General features: G+C 36.6%; 1 long non-coding RNA gene across 2 annotated transcripts in view; it reads left to right on the top strand.

Annotated features, from left to right (window-relative positions):
• The first annotated feature begins 15,382 nt into the window (after positions 1-15,382).
• Positions 15,383-22,857, top strand: part of LOC105463450 (uncharacterized) — a 163,637-nt gene continuing 156,162 nt past the window's right edge. Inside the window, exon 1 of one of the 2 annotated variants that reach the window (XR_011620916.1) lies at positions 15,383-15,887. This is a non-coding gene — a long non-coding RNA (uncharacterized lncRNA). The remainder of the gene's footprint in view (positions 15,888-22,857) is intronic. The other variant, XR_011620915.1, reaches the window with a different exon arrangement.

Here is a 22,857-nt window from a genome sequence, read left to right as displayed (position 1 = left end):
TTGTGTCTTTGTTCTCATTGTTTTCAAAGAACCTCTGTATTTCTGCCTTCATTTTGTTATCTACCCAGTAGTCATTCAGTAGCAGGTTGTTCAATTTCCATGTAGTTGTGTGGTTCTGAGTGAGTTTCTTAATCCTGACTTCTAATTTGATTGCAATGTGGTCTGAGAGAGAGTTTGTTGTGATTTCTGTTCTTTTACATTTGCTGAGGAGTGCTTTACTTCCAACTCTGTGATCAATTTTGGAATAGGTGCTATGTGGTGCTGAGAAGAATGTATATTCTGTTGATTTGGGGTGGAGAGTTCTGTAGATGTCTATTAGGTCTGCTTGATGCAGAGTTGAGCTCCATTCCTGGATATCCTTGTTAACTTTCTGTCTTGTTGATCTGTCTAATGTTGACAGTAGAGTGTTAAAGTCTCCCATTATTATTGTGTGGGAGTCCAAGTCTCTTTGTAAAAAGTCTCTAAGGACTTGCTTTATGAATCTGGGTGCTCTTGTATTGGATGCATATATATTTAGGATAGTTAGCTCTTTTTGTTTAATTGATCCCTTTACCATTATTTAATGGCCTTCTTTGTCTCTTTTGATCTTTGTTCGTTTAAAGTCTGTTTTATCAGAGACTAGGATTGCAACCCCTGCTTTTTTTGGCTTTCCATTTGCTTGGTAGGTCTTTCTCTATCCATTTATTTTGCGCCTGTTTGTCTCTGCATGTGAGATGGGTCTCCTGAATGCAACACACTGATGGGTGTTGACTCTTTATCCAATTTGCCAGTCTGTGTCTTTTATTTGGAGCATTTAGCCCATTTACATTTAAGGTTAATATTGTTATGTGTGAATTTGACCCTGTCATTGTGATGTTAGTTGGTTATTTTGTCTGTTAGTTGATGCAATTTCTTCCTAGGATCGATGGTCTTTACAATTTGGTGTGTTTTTGCAGTGGCTGGTACTGGTTTTTCCTTTCTGTGTTTAGTGCTTCCTTCAGGAGCTCTTATAAGGCAGGTTTGGTGGTGACAAAATCTCTCAGCATTTGCTTGTCTGTAAAGGATTTTATTTCTCCTTCACTTATGAAGCTTAGTTTGACTGGATATGAAATTATTTTGAGTTGAAAATTATTTTCTTTAAGAATGTTGAATATTAGTCCCCACTCTCTTCTTTTTGTAGAGTTTCTGCCAAGAAATCTGCTATTAATGTGATGGCTTCCCTTTGTGGGTAATCTGACCTTTCTCTCTTGCTACCCTAAACATTTTTTCCTGCATTTCAACCTTGGTCAATCTGACAATTGTATGTCTTGGGGTTGCTCTTCTCAAGGAGTACCTTTGTGGCATTCTCTGTATTTCCTGAATTTGAATGTTGACCTGCCTTGCTAGGTTGGGGGAATTTATCCTGGATAATATCCTGAAGAGTGTTTTCCAGCTTGGTTCCATTCTCCCCTGCACTTTCAAGCACACCAATCAAATGTAGATTTGGTCTTTTCACCTAGTCCCATATTTCTTGGAGGCTTTGTTCATTTCTTTTTACTGTTTTTTTCTTTGAACATCTCTTCTCGCTTCATTTCATTAATTTGACCTTCAATCACTGATACCCTTTCTTCCACTTTATCAATCAGCAACTGAAGCTTGTGCATGTGTCACTTAGTTCTTGTGCTGTGGTTTTCAGCTCCATCAGGTCATTTAAGGTCTTCTCTACACTGTTTATTCTAGTTAGCCATTTGTCTAATCTTTTTACAAGGTTTTTAGCTTCCTCATGATGGATTTGAACATCCTCCTTTAGCTCAGAGAATTTTGTTATTACCGACCTTCTGAAACCTACTTCTGTCAACTTGTCAAAGTCATTCTCTGTCCAGCTTTGCTCCATTGCTGGCGAGGAGCTGCGATCCTTTGCAGGAGAAGAGGCACTCTGGTTTTAAGAATTTTCAGCTTTTCTGCTCTGGTTTCTTCCCATCTTTGTGGTTTTATCTACCTTTGGTATTTGATGATGGTGACCTACAGATGGGGTTTTGGTGTGAATGTACTTTTTGTTGATGTTGATGCTATTCCTTTCTGTTTGTTAGTCTTCCTTCTAACAATCAGGTCCCTCAGCTGTAGGTCTGTTGGAGTTTGCTGGAGGTCCACTCCTGACCCTGTTTGACTGGGTATCACCAGCAGAGGCTGCAGAAGAGCAAATATTGCAGAACAGAAAATATTGCTGCTTGATCCTTCCTCTGGAAGCTTCATCTCAGAGGAGCACCTGGCTGTGTAAGGTGTCATTCAGTCCCTACTGGGAAGTGTCTCCCAGATAGGCTACACAGGGGTCAGGGACCCACTTGAGGAGGCACTCTGTCCATTCTCAAAGCTCGAATGCCATCCTGGGAGAACCACTGCTCTCTTCAGAGTTGTCAGACAGGGACGTTTCCATCTGTAGAAGTTTCTGCTGCCTTTTGTATAGCTATACCCTGCCCCCAGAGGTGGAGTCTACAGAGTCAGACAGACCTCCTTGAGCTGTGGTGGGCTCCACCCAGTTCGAACTTCCTGGCAGATTTGTTTACCTACTCAAGCCTCAGCAATGGTGGATGTGCCTCCCTGAGACACCTTGCAGTTTGATCTTGGACTGCTGCACTAGCAGCCAGCAAGGCTCCGTGGGTATGGGACCCACTGAGCCAGGCACAGGATATAATCTCCTGATGTGCCGTTTGCTAAGACCATTGGAAAAGCACAGTATTTGGGTAGCAATGTCCCAATTTTCCCAGTACAGTCTGTCACAGCTTCCCTTGGCTAGGACAGGGAAATCCCCTGACCCCTTGTGCTTCCTGGGTGAGGCGATGCCCTGTCTGCTTCAGCTCGCCCTCCATGGGCTGCATCCACTGTCCAACTAGTCCCAATGAGATGAACCAGGTACCTCAGTTGGAAATGCAGTAATAACCTGTCTTCTGCATTGATCATGCTGGAAGCTGTAGACCAGAGCTGTTCCTAGTTGGCCATCTTGGAACAGACTGGTGAATTCTTATCCATTCTGCTATTCTGTATCTTTTATATGGAGCATTTAGGCCATTTATATTCAATGTTAGCATTAAGATATGAAGTACTGTTCTATTCATTGTGCTATTTGTTGCCTGAATACCTTAGTTTTATTTCATTGTGTTGTTGTCTCATAGGTCCTGTGAGATTTATGCTTTAAGGGGATTTTAATTTGATGTGTTTCAGGGATATGTTTAAGATTTAGAGCTCCTTTTAGCAGTTCTTGTAGTTGTGGCTTGGTAGTGGCGAAATCTCTCAGCATTCGTTTGTCTGAAAAAATGTTATCTTTCCTTCATTTATGAAGCTAAGTATTGCTTGAAACAAAATTCTTGGCTGATAAACGTTTTGTCTGAGCAGGCTAAAACTAGGACCCCAATCACTTCTAGCTTGTAGGGTTTCTGCTAAGAAATCTACTGTTAATCTGATAGGTTTTCCTTTATAGGTTATGTAATGCTTTTACCTCATAGCTCTTAAGGGTCTTTCTTTTATCTTGACTTTAGATAGCGTGATGACTATGTGCCTGGGTGATTATATTTTTGTGATTAATTTCCTAGGTGTTCTTTGAGCTTCTTGTATTTTGATGTCTAGATCTCTAGCAAGGTTGGGGAAATTTTCCTTGATTATTCCCTCTAATATGTTTTCCAAACTTTTAGATTGCTCTTCTTCCTCAGGAACACCAATTATTCTTAGGTTTGGTCGTTTGACATAGTCTCCAACTTCTTGGAGACTTTGTTCATTTTTAAAAATTCCTTTTTCTTTGTCTGATTGGGTTAATTTGAAAGCCTTGTCTTTTATCTCTGAAGTTCTTTATTTTACTTGTTTGATTCTATTGCTGAAACTTTTCAGTGTATTTTGAAATTCTCTAATTGTGTCCTTCATTTCCAGAAGTTGTGATTGTTTTTTATTTATACTATCTGTTTTGTTGGAGGTTTCTTCATTAATAACCTGTATCAGTTTTTTGTTTTTGTTTTTGTTTTTGTTTCTTTCTTTAAGTTGGATTTCACCTTCCTCTTGTGCCTCCTTGATTGACTTAATAGTGCACCTCCTGAATTCTTTTTCGGGCAATTCGGAGATTTCACCTTGGTCTGGATCCATTGCTGGTGAGCTAGTGTGATCTTTTGGGGCTGTTACAGAGCCTTGTTTTTCATATTACCAGAATTGTTTTTCTGGTACCTTCTCATTTGGGTAGACTATGTCAGAGGGACAATCTGGGACTCAGGGGCTGCTGTTCAGATTCCTTTGTCTCACAGAGTGCTCCCTTGATGTGGTGCTCTCCCCTTTTCCCTAGGGATGGGGCTTCCTGAGACCCAAACTGCAACAATTGTTATTTCTCTTTTTGATCTAGCCACCCAGTGGAGACCCAGGCTGCTACTGGGGAATGTCTGCAAAGAGTCCTGTGATGTGATTCATCTTGAGGTCTCTCAGCTGTGGATACCAGCACCTGCTCCAGTGGAGGTAGTAGGGGGGCAAAGTGGACTTTGAGGGTCCTCGGTTGTATTATTGTTAAGTGCGCTGGTTCTGTGTTGTTGGCCTCCAGCCAGGATGTGATGCTTTCAAGAGTGCATCAGCTGTGGTAGTATAGGGAGGATCAGGCCATGGGTGGGGCCATAGAGCTTTCAAGAGATTATGCTGTTTGTCTTTGGTGTTCTTCAGCTGTCCCATGGAGCCTACAGTGGCAATTCACCTCCTTTAGAGGGTCTGTGGATTATCTTGGCTTTCTTGGTATCTTCCTGTGGTAGTTCTTGGAGCAAAAGTTCACAATGTGGGTTCTACACACTGCTCTGTCCTGCTGAGTAGGAGCTGCAAGTTAGTCCCACCTGCTATCTACCATTTTCTCCTAAAGTCCCTAAGACAATATTTGTTGCGCTTATTCACTCCTGTGTTTCTTCTAGCTAAGTCTTGATTTCTAAAATGATTTTCTCTCTTATTTCTAATTCTTGAGTTCCATTACCTCAGTTTTGAATTTTTGTATTTTAAGTTACACAGTTTTTTTGTGTTTTGTACATTTTCTTAATACCTTTTAGCTTGTTTGGAAATAGTACTTTACACCTGTTATCTGTCTTTTGAATGTATCTTTCTGGTGTGTTTTATCATATACAGATGTCATCCTGGTTCTTATTCTTTTTCCTGCAGTAATTTTATATGGAATTTGATCTCAGTACCTTTATGCTGCTCATTTTAGTATGATTTCTGTTCTTCTAAATTTTCAGAATGATCTTGGTTTAGATAGCTTTCTGTCTTCACAAATTTTCTTGTTCTTTTTGTTTTTGTGTAGTGTTAAATATATGGCATACTGCTTTCTATGATTTGCTGACTTTATTCACTTTGCCCAATTTTATTTGGCTTTCCTCTTTTCCTTGTTTCTTGTATACCAATCCTTCTCAGTTTTCATTTTGCTCCCAGAAGTTTCTTCTTGGTGTGTAATCCTGTCCTACAAGAAAGTTTCAAGAGTTCAGAGGGGCTAAGCTGCTCCAAACTCTTTAGCCTTACCGTGGCTATTTGCCCTTAAAAACTATTGGAGGGTACAAAACCCTTCCTAGATGCAGCTGCTGTTTCCAAATTGGTCTGCCAAAGTTTAAGATGACTATTTTGTGCTATCCTATTCTTAGGTCAGTCAGGTACATGCTTGCTTCCCTCTGTTTTCTCTCATACAAATTTCAATAACATTTAGAGCTTGTGGTTATTGGTATTTTGTCTCTGTAGTTCATGGTTCATGGTGGTACCCTGTTTTCAATTTTTGTTGTAAATATTTTGATTTTTCTCTATACTTACTTTGACTGTTTTTACGTGAGGTTTCAAGAAGAAAGCTGTACTACTGTCATTATCTTCCCAGAATAGAGATTAAAAAATAATTTTGGTCAGTGACCCAAAAAATGGTCATTTTTTATGTCAATGCATGTAGATCTAACTCATTGTTTTTAATAGCTGAGTAACATTTAGGTTTAAATCACAATTTATTCAGTCATTTTCTTTGATTTTAACCTTTGTTAAATATATTGCAAATCTTTTCTCCCAGTCTATCTTTAAATTTTTAAATGAAATTTTAATTTTTATGTAGTCAAATCTATTGATCATTATGACTTCTGAATTCCAAAATATTCTTCTTAAATCATCCACCAATCCCAAAGTTACACAAATATTCTTTTAAGCATTCTACTGATAAACTTAATTTTTGAATATTTAGTTTTTAAATTAATGTATAATTTATTTTTTGTGTGATATCAGGCAGTCTGTAGGTCTTTTTTTCTGAATGGATAGCCAATTATGCTGAATGGATAGCTGAAAAATAATGTTATTTACTCCAAGATAGATAGTTATTAAATACAGTTCATTTTATCAAACATATTGTAAAACTGTATTTATTGTATATAAAATTTCTATGTACTTGAATTTGTTTCTAGACTCTGTATTTTCCTATTTGGCTGTTCCTCTACCAACACATTCTATTAAAGTTTATAGTAACTTGATGGTAATGCATCGTATGTAGTAGGACAAGCATCTCCTTACTACTTTAGTTTCAATTTTCCTGATAGTTGATTTTTAAAAATTGTCTTTGTGCATAAACATAGTATAATTTTTACACTACAAAAACACCTTATTGTAATTTGTTTGGAAGTGCATTAAGTTTATATATCAATGTGGAGAGACTGGCATTTATATGCTGTTGTCTTTGTATCTTGAAATATCCTACTGCTCCAAAGTTATTCAGGTCTCAATTTGATGATTGTGTGTGTGTATAAACAAGCATAGACTATATATTTTTTCTCTTAGTTCAGGGAATATTTTTAAAAGTTGTTCATGTTCTTGGCTACAATTAAAATTTTACCTTTCAAGAAGTACAGGTGTTGCAGAATATATTCTCCAAATACAGTCAAGTAAAAATGGCAAACAACAATAAAAACAATCCAGGATAATTTTTATTACACCACTATTGAATGTATAAATTGTTTTAACAACCATAACTACTGTTTGACTGATTAAAACTGAGCACTGAACATACATATACTCAATAACCCAACAATATCACAACTGGGTATAAAAACCATTTGTAAATGTGTACCAAATGTAATATAAGGGTGTTTATAACAGTACTATTGATAATAACCCCAAACTGAAAACAATCAAATGTCATTCAATAGTAAACAGAATAAATAAATTTTAATATATTCAAACAAGAGAATATTATACAGCAATAAGAATGAACAAACTGTTATTACATGGAAAAACTAAATGACACCCATAGAGACAATTATTAAATAAAAGAAACCAGGTAAGAAGAGTACGTACTGCATAATATTGTTTATATAAAGTTCAAACATAGGCAAAACTAACGTATGGCAGTGGGATAATGGTACCTTTGCTGGAAATGGTGACTGGGAGGAAGTATGAAGACAACCGCTATACTGATGATATTCTTTTTCTTGATAACTTTGTAAAAATTTTTTAAGCTGTACACTTATGAATTTTGCTCATTTTGTATGTATGTCACATTCTATTATGGTTTGAATGTCTCCCCCAACATTCATGTGTTGGTAACTTAATTCCTAGTGCAACAATGTTGAAAGGTGAGACCCTTAACAGGGGATTCGGCCAGGCGCAGTGGCTCACGCCTGTAATCCCACACTTTGGGAGGCCGAGGTGGGCGGATCACCTGAGGTAGGGAGTTTGAGACCAGCCTGACCAATATAGAGAAACCCCATCTCTACTAAAAATACGAAATTAGCCAGGCATGGTGGCGCATGCCTGTAGTCCCAGCTACTCGGGAGGCTGAGGCAGGAGAATCACTTGAACCCAGGAGGAAGAGGTTGCAGTGAGCTGAGATTGTGCTTTGCATTCCAGCCAGGGCTAAATGACAGCTAAACTCTGTCAAAAAAAAAAAAAAAAAAAAGAAAAGAAACAGAAAAAAAAGAGGTGATTCGATCGTGAGGGCTCTTCCCTCATGAATGGTCTAATGTCATTATCATAGGAGTTGGATAATTATCATGAGAGTGGGGATGGTGGGATTATTATAAAAAAAAAGTTTGGTGCCCTCTTGTTTTCTTGCCCTTCCTTCTTCTGTCATGGGATGATGCAGCAAGAAGGCTCTCACCAGATTTGAGGCCCCCAGCCGTGGACTTCCTAGCCTATCAGAAATAAATTTCTTTTTAAAAATAAATTACTCAGTCTGTGGATTTCTGTTATAGCAACATGAAATGGATGAAGACAGATAATTAGTACTGAGAAGCAAGACTGTTGCTATAACAAATAACTGAAAATGTAGAAGCAGATTTGGAGCTGGGTAATAGGTAGAGGCTAGAAGAATTTTGAGGAGCAGACTAGAAAAAGCCTAGATTGCCATAAATGGAGTGTTAAGAGTGATTCTGATGAGGGCTCAGAAGAAGGGGAGAGCTGTAGGGAAAGTTGGAAACTTTGTAAAGATTGCAGAAGTGGTTATAATCAGAATGTTGTTAAAAATATGAACAATAAAGACCATTCTAATGAAATCTCAGATGGCAAAGAGGAGTACCTTTTTGGAAACTGGAGTAAAAGCCATCCTCGTTACAAACTGGCAAAGAATGTTGGTGAATTGTGTCCATGCCCTAGGGCTTTATGGAAAAAGGAATTCAGGAGCAATGAACTAGAATGTCTGGCTGAAGAAATTTCTAAGCAAAATACTGAAGGAATTATATGGCTTCTTTTAGTTGCATACAGTATGATGCAAGAGGAAAGAAAAGACTTAAAGATGGAATTTACAATTAAAAGAGACAAAGAGTGGAAAGATTTTGAAAACTTTCAGGCTGGCCATGTGAAGAACAAAAAAGCATGTTCAGGAAAGCAAACCACAGGTGTATCCAAGCAATCCTATGCTAAAATTAGTCCAGACAGAAGGGACCATCAAGACTTTGGGTGAATGACACTGAAGGCATTTTGCAGATATTTGAGGCCTGACCCCAGTCACATGCCTGAGCTCTAGGAGGGCAGAATGGTTTTGAGGGATGGGCCTGAAATGCCCTCCATGGGCTTGCTGTGCGGAAACCTTGGGTTTCTGCTCTCTATATTCTGGCACAGTGCTCCTTGGCTACCCCAGCAATGGCTCAAGGAGGCATGGTGCATGTTGACCCACTGATCTGGAAGGTACAGGCCATAAGTTTTGGCAGCAACTATGTGGTCCTAATTCTGCAGGTGCATGGAATACAAGAGTTGTGGGGCTTCCTCCATCTAGATTTCACATGGTGTTGCAGACAGCCTAGGGGCCCAGGAAGAGGCTTTAGAGATGAAGCCACCACAGAGAGCTCTTCCTAGGGCAATGTTGAGCGGAAATGTGGAGTTGGAGCTACCACAAGGAGACTCTGCTAAGACAATGCCTAGTGGAGCAGTGGGAGTGGAGCTATTCCCAAGACCCCAGAATTGTAGAGCTACCAGCTTACAGCATCAGCCCGGGAGAGTGGCAGGCACAAGACTCCAATCCATGAGAGCTGCTGAGTGGACTGAGTCCAGCAAAACCATGCCCCCACACCAGTGTGCCCAGAATGTGGAACATAAAATCAAAGATTATTCTGATAAAATTTAATGTTGTTTTCCCTTTGGGATTTTAGACTTATTTGGGACAAGTTACCCCTTTCTTCTTTTGAAATGGAAATGTCTGGCCTATGCCTCTCCTGCCATTGTATTTTGGAAGCACATAACTTGTTAATTTCACAGGATCAAAATAGGAGAGGAATTTGCCTCAGGATGAATTGTGAAGATGAATTATGAGTCTCACCCATATCTGATTTAGATGAGACTCTGGACTTTGAACTTCTGAGTTGATGCTGGAACAAGTTGACTTTAGGGACTGTTGGACTGGAAGACATGTGTTTTGCATTGTGATAAGTACATGAATTTTGGGAGCCAGGGCTGGGATGCTATGGTTTGCATGTACCCCCAAAGTTCATGTGTTGGGAACTTCATCTGCAATGCAACAATGTTGAGAGTGGCAACTTTAAGAAGTAATCAAAATGGATTAATGTCATTATTATGGCTGTGGGTTATTTATCACAAGAGTGAACTTGTTATAAAAGTGAGTTCAACCACCTCTTGCTCTCTGTCTCTGTCTCTGTCTCTCTCTCTTGCCCTTCCACCTTCCACCATGGGATGATGAAGCAAGAAGTTCCTTACCAAATGTGGGTTCCTCCACCTTGGACATTCCAGCCTCCAGAACTTGAAGAAATAAATTTCTCTTCTCTATAAATTACACAGTCTGTAGGATTCTGTTACAGCAACACACCACAGAGTAAGACACACTCTAATAACAAATTCAGTTAACAATGTGTCCAGGATATATTGTTAAATGTACTTATTTCCTAAACAAACAAAAAGATACTCCCAAATCCATATAACCAAAGAAACACATATATCAATTTCAGCACACAAGTAAATATTTCTCCCCAGATGCAACAGAAGGTTTTTGTTGTTATTCATCACTCTTTTTTACCTCATTTTTTTTATAATCAAAAGAAGTTTTGACAAATGGCTCTGGAAGAATTACAATGTTGAGAGAAGATGAATATTAATGCAAAGGAAGGAAGTGTCTGGTCCTGCCCATTTCTTTTAAAGTTATCGGGTTGATCCAGTGCCATGTAAACAGTGTCTATCAAGCAGGACTTCCAATCGCCTCACATTTAAATCTGAATGCTTGGTCAAGTCTATCTTTTTTTACCTTGTTTCCCAATTTCCTATAAATCAGAGTAGCTTCTGACTCCGTGATTCTTCTCACATTCAGGACTCTTCACGCCTCTTGTATGCTTTTCTTCTTCTCTTGACCATTATTCATACTCTCCTAATTATTCTGCTCAGGGTCACCTACAGTAAACAGATGCCTGCCTCTCAGACTCCCACATCTTGGTGCACCTCCCTCATCTGCCTCTAGATTGCTCCTGATTCTGAAAGAAGTTTCTGAACCAAGGGTGCAGCATTTTGTTTTGCTTTTAATGTTTACATTTCATTGTAAAATTTAGACTTACAGAAAACCTACAAAAATAGTAGAAAAAATTCTTGTATAATTCTCTTCCAGATTTTCCAAATTAATATTACCACATTTGCTTTATCATTCCTCTCACTCTGCTTCGCTCTCTCTTTCTGTATTCTTTGTATTTGTCTTAGTTTTGTTCTTTAAAGCCACTGCACACACTGAATTAGCAAATACTGAGTCATTGTTCCTAAGGGAAATACAGGGTTAGGTTCCCAAGAGTGTCTGGTCACATTTTCCACAACTGGATTCCACAAATACAAAACTTTGTTTCATGTGTATTTCTGTTTAAAGATACCTTATTTAAAATATATTGTCGATTAACAGTGAACTCATGGCTGACAGCACCATAACTCATGCCTGAACAGAGACTTTCTAACACATTATTCTCTCCATAAGGCACAGCCTTCCTCCTCTTAGGAACACTAGACAGCACTTCAGCACTACGTCTGGGGGACATTTTCAACAGCAAAATCACCAATACAAAGCATAAGCATGTAAAAAATATTACTCTAAATAGACCGTGAAAAGGACATTTGTTTACAATATGAGAGGCGAAACCAGAAGGCAGGGGATAGCTTGTTCGATGTCAGCTGGATTTGTGCTTATTTGGCACCTCATATTTTCACTACTCTGTGCATGTGCACGAATGACTCCAGAAGTGTCACATGTATTGATTTTGTGATTACAAATCAATTTTAGTGAGGCATTGAATTTGGAAATATGGAACCCATGAATAATAAGGATTCGCTACATGTATGTATATATGTACATAGGTATATGTGTTTAAGTGTACACTCATACACATGCATAGATATGTAGCTGTATGCACACAAACGTATTTCTGAATCATTTGAGAGTAAGTTGCAAACATGGTACTTCTTTAGTTCTAAATAATTTAATAGGTGTTTACCAAAAATACGGATATTGTTTTCCATAACCACATTACAATGATCACAATCAAGAAATTAACCTTAATAAAATGCCATTATCACAGCTAAAGACTTTACTTACCAAATATTTTTGGTAATGATTTTAGTTTACCAAATATTTCATTAATGGCTGTTATATTTCAGAATGTAATCAAGAATCATGTTTCATTTTGTTGTCATATCCCTTCAGTCTCCTTTAATCTATAAAAATTCCTTAGCCTTTATTTGTCTTTCATTAGTACTGCTTTTTTGGTTGTGTCCACGATGAAGATGTATTAGTAAGGAGAAAATTATAAAAAATATAAATGGGCTGGGCATGGTGGCTCACACCTGTAATCCCAGCACTTTGGGAGGCTGAGGCAGGTGGATCACAAGGTCAGGAGATCGAGACCATCCTGTCTGACACGTTGAAACCCCATCTCTACTAAAAATAAAAAAAGAATTAGCCGGGCATGGTGGCACGCACCTGTAATACCAGCTACTCAGGAGGCTGAGGCGAGAGAATTGCTTGCACCTGGGAGGCAGAGGTTGCAGTGAGCCGAGATTGCATCACTGCCCTCCAGCCTGGATGACAGAGCTAGACTCTCTCTCTCTCTTTGTGTGTGTGTGTGTGTGTATGTGTGTGTGTGTATATGTGTGTGTGTGTGTGTATGTGTGTGTGTATATATATATATATATATATATATATGGGGGTGAGGGACTATGTTTTTTATGATGAAGTAAATATAGACGAAGAGGAAATACAACAATGGGAAGCAAGAACTGACATTTTGCAGCCTACTATGTCAGTTTCATTTATTCTTTCTGAATTAATTTCAGGTAATTTTACCTTTATGCACATGAAGACACTGAGAGTCAGACAAGTTAAGCATTTGTGGAAAGTCAAAAAGCTAGCAGTGTTGAGATTAGAATTCAAACCAGGTTACTAAGGTGCTAAAAGCAATGCTTTTTTAATTATTAAAAATACATTTTATTGTGTCTATTTAAGGTATACAACATGATGTTATATGATACATTAGATAGTAAGAAGATTACTAAAATGAAATAAATTAACATGTCCAAAATTTCACTCAATTACTCATATTTTTTGTGGGTGGCAAAAGCAGCTAAAATCTACTCATGTATCGTGAATCCTGTATACAGTACAGTTTTATGACTTATAGTAATGTTGTACATTAGATCTTTAGACTTGTTCATTGTACAGGTCTGCTAGTTTGAATCCTCTGACCTATATCTCCCCATTTCCACCCCACATCTTCCCTGCCCCTAGTAACCACTGTTTTGTTCTTTGTCTGTGTATATTTAAAATTTTTTTAAAAAGATTCCACATATGAGTTCATGCAATATTTTTCTTTCTGCGTCTGGTTTATTTCATTTAGTAAATTCCCCCAGGCTCATCCATGTTGTGGCAAACGGCACAACCACATTGTGTTTTAGGAATGAATAATATTCCTTATTCATGTGTCACTTGATGAACACATAGGTTGTTTCCACATCTTGGCTAGAATAATGTTGCAATGAATGTGGGAGTGGTAGTTCTAATTTCCATTTCTTTAGAAACCTCTGTAATCTTTCCCATAATGGCTGTATCAATCTACATTTTCGCCAACAGCACGCAAGGTATCCCTTTCTTCATACCCTCACCAGCATTTGTCTTTTTCAGTTTTCATTTTTTATAGTAGCCATCCTAATGATGTGAGGTAGTTCTCCTGATGGTTTTGATTTGCACTTTCCTGATGGCTAATGATGTAGAACACTTTTTCATATACCTGTTGGCCATTTTTATGTTTTCTCTGGAGAAAGATCTGTTCAGATTCTTTGCCCATTTATTAATAGGATTATTTGTTTTTCTAGTATTAAGCTGTCTGAGTTCTTTATAAATTTTGAATACTAACCCCTTATTTGATATATGGTTTGCAAAGTTTTTTTTGATCTGTAGGATGTTGTTTCATTTTGTTGATTGTGTGCAGAAGCTTTTTTGTTTGACGTAATCCCATTTATTTATTTTTGTTTTGGGGGCCTGAGCTTTTGATGTGATATCCAAAAAAATTATTGCCAAGGCCAATGTTCAGGAACTTTTTCCCCATGTTTTTTTCTAAGAGTTTTATCATTTCTGGTCTTACATTTAGGTATTTTACCGATTTTGAGCTGAATTTTGGGTATGGCATAAGATATAAGTCAAATTTCATTCTTTTGCACATAGAAATCCAGTTTCCCCAGCATCATTTATTAAAGTGACTACTCTTTCCCCAGTTGTCCTCTTGGTGCCTGTGTTAAAAATTAGTTGATTATATGTGGTTGATTTATTTCTACGCTCTCTATTCTCTTGTGCCTTTGTGTCTGTTTTTTACACCAGTACCATACTGTTTTGATTACTATTACCTTGTAAAAGAGTTTTAAATCAGAAAGTATAAGACTGCCAACTTCTGTTTCGCAGAATTGTTTTGGCTATCCAGGGTCTTTTGTGGTTCCATATAAATTTTAGGATTATTTTTTCTATTTCTGTAAAGAATATCATTGGGTTTTGATAGGGATTGCATTAAATTTGTATATTGATTTGAGTAGTATGGACATTTTAACAACATTAATTCTCCTAATCTATTAGCATGGAATATCTTTCCATTTATTTGTGTCCTCTGTAATTTCTTCTATCAATGTTTTATTGTTTTCAGCGTGCAGGTCTTTTACCTCCTTGGTTTAATTTATTACTAAGTATTCTGATTTTTTGATGCTATCATAAATTGTCTGGTTTTCTTGATTTTTTTTTTTCAGTTAGGCTGTTATTTATGCATAACAAATGCTACTGGGCTGGGTGTGGTGGTTAATGCCTGTAATCCCAGCACTTTGGGAGACCGAGGCGAGGCCAGGAGTTCAAGACCAGCCTGGCAAACATGACAATACACTGTCTCTACTAAAAATACAAAAAATTATCTGGGCGTGGTAGCGGGTGCCTGTGATCCCAGCTACTTGGGAGGCTGAGGCAGGAGAATTGTTTCAGCCTGGGAGGTGGATGTTGCAGTAACCCGAGATCGTGCCACTGCACTCCAGCCTGGGTGACAGAGCCAGGCTCCATCTCAAAAAAAAAAAAAAAAAAAAAAAAAAAAAAAAAAAAAAAAAAAGGCTACTGGATTTTGTATGCTGATTTTGCTTCCTGCAACTTTACTGAATTTTTTATTAGTTTTAATAACTTTTTTTGTGGAACCTTTTTTTTTAACATAGAGAATCATGTTATCTGCAAGTAGATATAATTTTACTTCTTTAAGTATACATCCTAGTATTACTAAGATAGCATCCAGTGAAACATCAAGTAATCTCATAAACTACCTAACTGCTATGCTGTCTTTACTTTCTTCACTGCCTGGCTTCAAATACAAAAACATAGAAACAATACAAGAAAAACAGAATATGCTTTTATCAAAACAAAAACATAAAAACAATACAAGAAAAACAGAATATGTTTTAGCAAAACAAATCCAAAGAGAACCATGAAAACTTTTCATCAGGAGGAGGGCTAGAGGTAATTTCATTATTATTTTACCATTAGCATTTCCCATGGGTATGCATTTACTTTTATTGTTAATCTTGACTTTTAAGATTTGTAAAAAGCACTATTTACAAAGCTGTTAGCAGGATTTCCCTTAAGGTAGGAGATAAATGGACTTGATTAGTCTGTGTTCTCAGGCATGTTGGAAAGGGAGATATCCTGGGAGTTCAGTTTGACTTTAGGGACTGTAATTCCAACACAAGAAAGTCTATCTTCTTAACTAGAATACTTGTTCTTGTCCCAGGGGTATAGTGAATATGCTGCATGGTCAAATTGGTTTGTATAAGTGGAAACTGACAATATGTGAGAAGGCCATGCTGCAGACGTGATGTTTGGTGGCAACTGAGCTTCTAAATAAGAGCTAAGCAAGTGTCCCTGATTCTTCTGCCTTCATTTGGAAACATATCATCAGAAACGTCAAACTGGAGGAAATGTAAGAAATCATTTTGCCTTTCTAATTTTTGAGGGTTTTTTTCTATTAAAGTAGATGAATATTTTTAAAAAGCTAACATTCACAGAGCCTTAATGATGTGCTAGATGTATTTCATTACTTAATTTTCACAACAATTGTCTCCGGTACATTTTACTATTTACAGTTTATTGATGATAAAAGTGAGGTGCAATAATTTGCCCTAGATCACACGGCTAACAAGTGATCAATTGAAGTCTGAAGTCAGAACCAATGAAAAAGTTTCTGCTGATATCATTACATCACTCTGATTTCCCGGGTCTAATATTTCCATCTTCTCTGAGGGATTTGTTACTATGCTAATAGTTATTACTAAGTATTAGTGGGCTTAAGAAAAATTATCAGTTAGGCAAAATCAGCTCTTGGTACCTTCCTAGCCATCATCTTAAACAAGACCTTTATGTATTTAGCTCATATGTCTTGGTCCAGTGTCTTTAAATATTTATTTCCATTATCTACCACTCGAATTTTCTCTGATCTGATGGTGTCACCTAGGTAGATCAATTAGTATTTGTAAATGTGAAAATGGGAAATAACCAGATGAGTATCTTTGGGAGACCATATGCACAATTTTTTTTCTAAGACAGTGTTAGTATTGGTGTCTAATTCTTCGAGGTGAGATTTTTCAGCCAGTCCATAGAAAGTAGTTTGGCATCAGGTCTGCTAATGAGGTAGAGAGGAGCACATCTGCAAAAATAGATTATTAATGCTCAAAAGTTCTCTGTTATCTGTTTTACAACTCTTGACAGGTTAACAAAATCCATGCAGGAAATTAAAATGGTATATTAGGAGATTTAAAGGAGGTCTGAGTTCTGCAGGACCAAGCAGGTTTTTATTATTAAATTATGCATAGAGAAGTTTAAGAATGTTTGTGAAAAGGTTTTCATTATTTTTCAGCATGAAGATTTGAAAAAAAATGCAAAATATAGTAGCAGAAATATCAAAGTTTGAATAAGACAGTTATGATCATTTCAATTGTATGTTGAAATCAACCAGCAAGCTCTAAACCTACAGCATTTCATGTATTTCATTGTGTAGGAGAGCTTCAAATGGCTGGAGAGTTTTACAATACCCTTAGCCAATACCCTTACCTTATGAAATGGAAACACGGAAAAGTTTTTGTTGCATTCTAAATGTCTGAAGATTATTGCATGTCAAAGGAAAATTCCCTTCTGAGCTCTATGTGTTTAATGTTGCTGAATGAGAAAAAAATGAAAGATTTGACCAGTTTATTACAAAGCTTGAGATACAATTAGTCTACCAGTGAATAAAAACATGAAAACTTAGGAAATGAAGTAGAAAATCATCATTTTCAAACACATGTTACCTTTCACAATTTCAAAGTAAAAAACCATACACTTATACATATAAATACACATGTGCACAGAGTTTTCTATCATCTAGTGCCAAATTAAGTTACATAATAGAGGGGAGGAGAGTCAAATAGCTATAAGGCAGGACAGTGAAGGTAAATTGCTTTATTGCTAAGAAAAAGTACTATTTCTGATTCTCCATACTCAGAGAATGGAGAAGAAAATTTTGTTAATAAATGCTTATTAAATTCCAGAACCTGCATTGATCTGCTCCAGTAAAAGGATTATATTTCATAGAGTTACTGTGATTGGAGCTACCGTTATGTTTATAGTACCCTCATCTGCCATTGTTCATCTGATATTTGTGAAGGCCTAGATGAATTGACAGAGAAATGATGCATCACCACTACATCCTTCAATTCTTTGATGGTAGTAGACATCCCTGCAATTCTTTGTGAGATATGGTGATATGGTATTTCTTCTGATTTACCTACTTTGGATTATTTACCTTGGCCAGGAGACACAAATTTCAGGAACTTTCTACTATATCTCCCATTCCAGCCAATGTGACCTGAGATATATATATATATATATAGATAGATAGATAGATAGATAGATAGATACACACACACACACACACATATATATATATATATGCATCAATTGCACATTTATAACCTGAGGAAAGAACCAGAGTGAGTTCAAGGACCTATGAACGCACTATCAGATTATCCTGGGCTATAACTGCATTGATTACTTGGCCTCTATAAGCCCTATTTAGAATTAGAGGACTAAGATTGTATTTTGCATTGCCTTGGAAAGCCTAGGTATTACTCGTTCCTCTGTGGCCTTTACCCTGGCAAAATAGCTTAGGGTTTCTTTGGAGCAAACAAGAAACATAATTATTATATATTCCTCTGGTTGCATTGCAGGGTAATTCTTCAAAGAGATCTTATCTCCCATTCAAACAGTGTTGACAAATGTAGATCTAGAAGCTGGATGAATATGGTGATTTTCCATTATGGTACCTGACATCAGTTTTCTGCTCACTGGGTCTTAATTTCTTTTTTTATTGCACCAAACAATTTAGAACTTAGCTGTTCTTATATCTCAACTGTATAGACATTATGATTTATGTCAAGCACCTAAGTACCTCTCTGGTCTTGATGCCATGATATTAATTACATCTACCTTGCCTCTGATGGTTAGGTATTTCCAACAATCTTCTGCCAGTAGGTTAGAGGACAGTAACCAGTGAGCTTCTCAAAAATTCCAGTTCCCCATAACAACAAAACATTGATCCCTGAGCTTGATTCAGAGATAGACAAATAGACGAGAGAGGTAAGAAATAGACTCATATTGGGGAATTTGTTATAAAACAGTAGTGACCTTACTGGCCAGTGGGGAATCAGTGAGGAAAAGTGTAATAAACAGGGCTTATAAAATAAATAACCAAATAAAATTTGGCTTTCATTAAGGAAAACATAATTATATTTCTAGGTTATATCCATATCTCACACCATACAAAAATAAATTCCGGATGGAAATATCTTAAATATGGAGAACAATACTAAAAATGTTTTACAAGAACACATAGGATAATTTCGGGATAGAAAAAGACTTTTTAAATAAGAATACAAGAACTAAAGGTACCACCTCTAACAGAAATACTGATAAATTTGACAATTCTAACATTAAAACTGTAATCTGAAAGGCAAGTCACAGATTTGGAAGAAAGTATTTACAATCTTTCAGCACAAGATTCATTCCTAGAGTATTCAAAGGCCACCTACCAGTAAGTAAAGATAAAATCTAGTGTGAAATAGGCCAGGCGTGGTGGCTCATGCCTGTAATCCCAGCACTTTGGGAGGCCAAGGTGGGCAGATCATGTGGTCAAGAGATCGAGACCATCCTGGCTAACATGATGAAACCCCATTTCTACTAAAAATACAAAAATTAGCTGGGCATGGTGGCGGGCACCTGTAGTCACAGCTTCTTGGGAGGCTGAGGCAGGAGAATCACTTGAACCTGGGTGGTGGAGGTTGCAGTGAGCCGAGATTGCACCACTGCACTCCAGCCTAGGGACAGAGTGAGACTGTCTCAAAGAAAAAAAAAAAAAAATCTAGTGTGAAACAAATAATATGAATAGTCAATTGACAAAAGAAGTTATCCAAATGGCAAATAATAAAAATTAATGTCACAATAATTTAATATTTTACACATATCAGACTTCTAGAACTTTAAATATCTTATACCTTCAAGCATTGCAGAGGGTGAGGAGTAACAACAGTTTTATGCACTGCTATTGGTAAAATTCCTAGTAATATCTAAGAAAGCTGAATGTGTTCACATCCTATGTTGCAGCATTCCATTTCTAGGATGATTATAATGGGATTCACACAGAAAATGTCTTCCTCCCTAGCTTGTCATGATATTTAAAAGTCCTACAAACAGATACATGACTTTAGATTAAGTTAGTGTTTATAAAAGGTTGTGATTGAAGTGCAAACAACTTTCATTGGAAGAATAAATTATTAACCAACAACATGGATTATTTTATGAACATAGCTTTCATCTCCTAGAGAACGGTACTATGGGAGTGACATGTGGGGGAAGGCCCACAAGAAATATCTTAAAAGTTAAAATTAACATTGCCTGATGGCAGTAGACACATTGTCATCTTTCTTCCTTGTCCAATTTTGATTCAGCTGTATCTTCTTCGGCCTCTACTGAGGTCTATAGGCTCCCAGGTTCAGTGAGGTCTTCAGTTGTGTAGAAGCACCAGCAGAGAATACTAGTGAGGGGGTTTCCCCCATGAGTTCAAGAAACACTTGGAGATCTGCATGGGAGCATGGACATAAGGATTATAAAGTGAACAATTATAGAAAGTATCTTGATCTGTAAACATTATGGATGAGGGTTATAGGTAACATTGACTGTCATGAATATTACTGGTCTTCCTGACTTCCAAAGGAAAAAAGTAATTAAGTCATTCCAGCCCTGAGCTTGGGAGACTATGCCCAGTGAATTACGACTACTGAAATAGGCAGATAACATAAACAGGAAAACAGTAATCACACGTGAAGAAATTAAAATTGAATTAGAACTACCGAAATAGATGACAACATAAACAGAAAAACAATAATCACATCTGAAGAAATTAAAATAGAGCCACATAACAAAATGTGACCTAACTGCAGTACATGAGCCAAAAACATAAATTTGTAACTAAATAAATCAATGGATAGACTTTATACTGCCAGCAATAATGTAGTAACTGGGCCTAACTTACCCTCCCACAGTAAATAAAACAGAAAATTGAACAAGTATATGGAAAAACAGTTTTATGACAGTGGGCAACAGGCAGTGAAGGTTATAGTGATCCCAGGAGAAGGCACACAAAAGAGGTGAGCCCTACAATCTATTAATACAGTTGATTTGTTGCTTGCAGGCATTTTCCAGATCATAGTGCACGTATGGTCTTCCAAGCAGAACATAATAATTTCAATGAATTGAGGAGACAAAAATCAGAATTTGGGGAGTTCAAGGCAGCTAAACATTTGGGCCCAAGTTCCAGAGGAGAAAGAACTATGCAGAAAAGAGCTCTAGACATTTTCAGAGGAGTTTCTTTGAATCTGTTGCATTTTTGAGGTAAAACTCCATGACAATTCTGAAAGCTTACATAGATTGTGAAGATATTTGAGTTCTGACTAGTCAGACCAGAGTGTGCTTGTTAAAAACCCAGATAATTTAGTGGAAATACTAGGAGAGTCTTGCCTTAGTATTAGTACAAATCTAGCTCCAGAATAAAGACAATTCTAAATTCATCCTAAGAAAGTTTAAAAACAATCCTCTGAAGGATCAAGTATGCACTTAATTTAAGTGAATTTCCCAACAAAGTTCACCACTCTTTAAAGGAAGAAAACATAATCCAGTATTTAACGGTATAAATTCCACAATATTCAGAATCCAATAAAATTACTAGATATGATAAGGCAGGAAAATGTACTCATTATAAGGAGAAAAATCAGCCAATAGAAACAGACTTATAAATGCTAGAGATAATGGGAATATCAGTCAAAGAAACAGCTATAGAATGTAAAGGGAGCTATTAATATAAGGAGGAGAGAAATAGAAGATATAAAAATGACAAATAGTGTTTCTAGAAGTGAAAAATACAGTGTTGACAATGGAAATTTAACTGCATGGAATTAATGGAGTAAATTCTGTATAAAAATCTCAGTGATCTGGAAGATATGGCAATAGAAACATTTCAAACTATAGCAGAGAGAGAGAAGAGGTTGGAAAAAATGAACAGAACAGAAAATAAAAGAAACAAATAACTAGGTCTTTGAGAAGATCAGCAAAATTGATAAACACTAGCTAGACAGATGGTGTAGGAAAGAGAATAACCAATATCGGAAATGAAAGATAGGAAATTACCACAGACTCTACAGACATTAAAAGGATAATAAGGGATATTGTAATAAACTTTAGGCCACCATTAGTCAACAAAATGGAAACCTGGATATTTTTATATCCTTATTCTATTCAGAGAATTGCATTAATCCGATAATTGAATTAACTCCCACCCCCAATCCAAGTAGATATAGTTTCACTGGCTAATTTGATCAAACACTTCAGGAAGAAATAATTCCAATGCTATATGAACTCTTCCATAAAATAGAAAAGGAAATACTTCCCAACTTATTTTAAGAGGCCAGCATTATCCTGATACCAAAAGTAGGTCAGAAATTGTAACAAAAGAAAACTACAGACCAATATCTCTATGAACATAGATGCAAAAACCTTTAAAATACATTTGTAAATAAATCCAGCAAGCAAGAAAAAGGATACTATATTACTATTAAATGTGCTTATTCTCAGGAATGCAGATTGCTTTAATGGTCAAAGATGAATGTATTTTCCAATATTAAAAGACTAAAAGAGAAAACCCACACAATCATGTCAATAGACGAAAAAAATTAACAAAGTTTAGTACTCACTTATAATAATACATTCAGCAAACAGAAGGTAACTTCCTCACCTAGATAAAGAGCATCTGCAAATGAATAAATTATATGGGGAAAAAGATGGCCACTGTTCAGATGCCAGTTAATGGGTTGGAAGGTTAATTGGATAAAAGATTTAAAAGCACAGAGCAAAAATACGAAGATTTGGAAATCATGAGGGAAAGGACAGAAGAGAATAGCTTCAGAACGTCTAACATTAAAAAAATTGGCATTTCGGAAGGGTATGTGACAGAGTGAAACAAGCAACTATTTAACAAGATTTTTTTCCTAAGTGAAGAAAGATTGAATGCAGTATTCAAGCAGTATTGAAGATACTTATAAAAATAGTGAACTCTAAGTATAAAGATATGTTATAAATTTTCAAAAAAAATAAGAATATTATTCAAAAAGAATGTTTTCTGCCCAAGAAAATGAATTGGAATATCATCAGCCACTTACCTACAACACTAGAATGCAGAAGACTAGAATAATATCTATGAATTACAGAAAGAAATAGAGTCATAATTCAGGAGTCTTCTATTCAAACTAGATGTCATTGACCTGTTAAGGAGAAAGATAAGTATTTGAAGATGTCCCAGAAATTATAAA

This window comes from Macaca nemestrina, chromosome 3 (genome assembly GCF_043159975.1).
Source record: "Macaca nemestrina isolate mMacNem1 chromosome 3, mMacNem.hap1, whole genome shotgun sequence".
In the NCBI taxonomy this organism is placed as follows: domain Eukaryota; kingdom Metazoa; phylum Chordata; class Mammalia; order Primates; family Cercopithecidae; genus Macaca; species Macaca nemestrina.
This window is presented reverse-complemented; position numbering and strand designations above follow the sequence as displayed.